Source organism: Rutidosis leptorrhynchoides, chromosome 3 (assembly GCF_046630445.1).
Source record: "Rutidosis leptorrhynchoides isolate AG116_Rl617_1_P2 chromosome 3, CSIRO_AGI_Rlap_v1, whole genome shotgun sequence".
NCBI classification, from domain to species: Eukaryota; Viridiplantae; Streptophyta; class Magnoliopsida; order Asterales; family Asteraceae; genus Rutidosis; species Rutidosis leptorrhynchoides.
The window spans coordinates 522,984,136-522,987,933 of NC_092335.1; the positions used below are offsets into that span (position 1 = coordinate 522,984,136).

At 35.4% G+C, this 3,798-nt stretch overlaps 1 non-coding gene across 1 annotated transcript; it reads right to left on the reverse strand.

The window, feature by feature from the left end:
• Positions 1 to 535: 535 nt before the first annotated feature.
• Positions 536 to 642, reverse strand: LOC139903214 (small nucleolar RNA R71). The gene has a single exon (XR_011778053.1). It is a non-coding gene; the product is annotated as a small nucleolar RNA R71 (small nucleolar RNA).
• Between the last annotated feature and the right edge of the window lie 3,156 nt (positions 643 to 3,798).

Sequence of the window (3,798 nt, forward strand, 5' to 3'; positions counted from 1 at the left end):
AATTGAGAATCCGGAGAATATTCAGGGACAATTCGTAGATCCTGAACCACTAATCTTTCCTCCGGAACCACCAATCATTCAAACAGAGATTGTCGAGGAACCAACCATTAAATCAGAATCCTCTAGTGATTCAGATTCAACAAATTCAATTATGGAGAATCTGGAACCTCTAAGTATGGAAGACCGAATGCGAGCTAAACGCACTGGCCAAGGTCACGCAATTACTCAACCTGACATTAATGCACCAGATTATGAAATCAAAGGACAAATTCTACACATGGTGACTAATCAATGCCAATTTAGTGGTGCACCGAAGGAAGATCCAAATGAACATCTTCGTACCTTTAATAGGATCTGCACTCTATTTAAAATAAGAGAAGTGGAGGATGAATAGATATATCTCTTGTTATTTCCCTGGACTTTAAAGGGAGAAGCCAAAGATTGGTTAGAATCGTTACCTGAATGGGCGATTGATACATGGGACGTTTTAGTTGAAAAATTTCTTAAACAATTCTTTCTGGCATCTAAAGCCGTAAGACTTCAAGAAAAAATTGTTACATTCACACAAAAGCCAAATGAAACTTTATATGAAGCATGGACAAGATTTGGAAAATTATTGAGAGGATGTTCTCAACATGGTTTAGACACTTGTCAAATAGTACAAATATTCTACCAAGGATGCGATATCACTACAAGCAAAGACATTGATATAGCAGCTGGTGGTTCCATTATGAAGAAAACAGCAACTGATGCTTACAAAATTATTGATAACACTGCTTCCCACTCACATGAGTGGCATCAAGAAAAAGACATCGTTAGATCATCTAAAGCAGCTAGAGCCGATTCTAGCCATGACTTTGATTCCATTTCTGCAAAGATAGATGATGTCGAAAGACGAATGGAAAAGATGACTAAAGATATTCACTCAATACGAATTAGTTGTGAGCAGTGTGGAGGACCACATTTGACAAAAGATTGTCTCAGTATTGAACTAACAATGGAACAAAGAGAGAATGTTTCATACATAAACCAAAGGCCTGGAAATAATTATCAGAATAATTATCAACCGCCAAGACCAATCTACAATCAAAACCAGAATTATAACCGAATTGTTCCATACAACAACCAACAAGGTCCTAGCAATCAACAAATATCTAACAGTACTTACAATCAGCAAAGACCTATTTTTCAAAATAAACCACCACAAACCGATGATAAAAAAACCAAATTTAGAAGACATGATGTCGAAGATAGTTGAATCTCAAACTCAATTTTTCACATCTCAGAAACAAACCAATGAACAAAATGCTCAAGCATTTAGAAATCAAAAAGCTTCTATTCAAAATCTGGAACAAGAAGTGAGCAACCTAGCAAGGTTGATAGGTGAAAGAAAACCGGGAAATCTACCTAGTGATACAAATGCTAACCCCCGGAATGAAACAGCTAAAGCCATTACCACAAGAAGTGGTATTACACTTAAATCACCTGAAATGCTTGTAGTTTCTAATGAAGCTATTCCTACTCCACAAGAACCACAATCTGATCAAGATAAAGAAAAAAACCGGTAGTTGAAAAGGTTAATGTAGATAACACAGTTAAGGCTAAACCTTATGTTAAACCATACCAACCACCACTTCCTTACCCGAGTAAAATAAAAAAAGAGAAACTTGAAGCCGAGCAATCCAAATTCTTGGATATGTTTAAACAAATAAATGTAAATCTTCCTTTCATTGATGTAATTTCAGGAATGCCTAGATATGCTAAATTCTTGAAAGATTTAATCACAAATAGAAAGAAAATGGAAGAACTCTCGGCTGTTACAATGAATGCTAATTGTTCTGCAGTGCTGTTGAATAAGATATCAGAAAAATTACCTGATCCAGGAAGTTTCACAATTCCATGTTTTCTGGGTAGTCTTAGTTCAATAGAAGCATTGGCAGACTTAGGTGCTAGTATAAATTTAATGCCGTATTCACTATACGCTAAACTAAACCTTGGAGAATTGAAACCAACACGAATAAGTATACAACTAGCCGATCGATCTGTAAAATATCCTAGAGGGATAATGGAAAACATGCTAGTTAAAGTTGGTACTTTAGTATTTTCAGTAGATTTTGTTATTCTGGATATGGAAGAAGATTCTCGAGTTCCTCTCATATTAGGAAGACCATTCTTAAACACATCTAAAGCAATAATAGACGTGTTTGGAAAGAAACTGACCCTAAGTATAGAGGACGAGAGTGTTACCTTTTCTGTTGATAGAGCCATGCAACAACCACAATCTGCAGATGATACATGTTATTATATTCAAACTATAGATTCACATGCAGAATTGTTAGAAGAATTTCCAGAATTACAAGGAACAGGAGAATGTTCTTTAGGAGAAGGAACTGAACCAATTGTTGAAACTGAAATGTTAGCTACACTTATGGCTAATGGATATGAACCAACAACAGAAGAAATTCAAATGCTAAAAGAAAAAGACAGATATCGATACAAATCATCGATAGAAGAACCACCGACATTGGAGTTAAAGCCACTTCCAAACCATTTGGAATATGCTTATTTACATGGTGAATCTGAATTACCTGTAACAATATCGTCTTTTCTTACTGAAAATGAAAAATCTCAACTCATTTCTGTGTTAAAAGCTCATAAACCAGCTATTGCATGGAAGATTCATGACATTAAAGGAATAAGTCCTTCGTATTGTACACATAAAATCCTTATGGAAGAAGGTCATAAAATGTATGTGCAACGCCAACGAAGACTAAATCCTAATATGCAAGATGTTGTTAAGAAAGAAATTATTAAACTGCTTGATGCAGGTTTAATTTATCCAATTTCTGATAGTCCATGGGTAAGCCCAGTTCAATGCGTACCTAAGAAGGGTGGCATGACTGTCATCACAAATGAGAAAAATGAGCTTATTCCTACTAGGACTGTAACAGGATGGCGTGTTTGTATTGATTATAGAAAATTAAATGACGCCACTAGAAAAGATCACTTTCTCTTACCTTTCATTGATCAAATGTTGGAAAGATTAGCCGGAAATAGTTACTATTGTTTTCTTGATGGTTTTTCCGGATATTTTCAAATTCCAATAGCACCTGAAGATCAAGAGAAAACCACATTCACATGCCCTTATGGTACTTTTTCTTACAAACGCATGCCATTTGGACTTTGCAACGCCCCTGCAACCTTTCAAAGGTGCATGATGGCGATTTTTCACGACATGATAGAAGAATGCATGGAAGTTTTCATGGATGACTTTTCAGTCTTCGGTGATACATTTGAATCATGTCTAGTTAATCTTGAATGAATGCTTATTAGATGCGAACAATCAAATCTAGTATTTAATTGGGAGAAATGTCATTTCATGGTTAAAGAAGGCATCGTTCTTGGTCATAAAATTTCAAAAGAAGGAACTGAAGTGGATAGAGCTAAAGTAGATGTAATTGCTAAACTTCCACATCCCACCAATGTTAGAGGAGTTAGGAGTTTTCTAGGGCATGCCGGTTTTACCAATGTTTCATAAAAGATTTTTCTAAAATTGCCACTCCTATGAATAAACTCCTAGAAAAGGATGCTCTATTCATCTTTTCAGATGAATGCATCAAATCTTTTAATATTCTTAAAGAGAAACTCACTAATGCACCGATCATGATAACTCCAAATTAGAATCTACCATTTGAACTTATGTGCGATGTAAGTGATTTTGCAAGGGGAGCCGTTTTAGGACAAAGGATTGAAAAACGATTTCAACCTATTTATTATGCTAGTTAGACGTTACAAGGA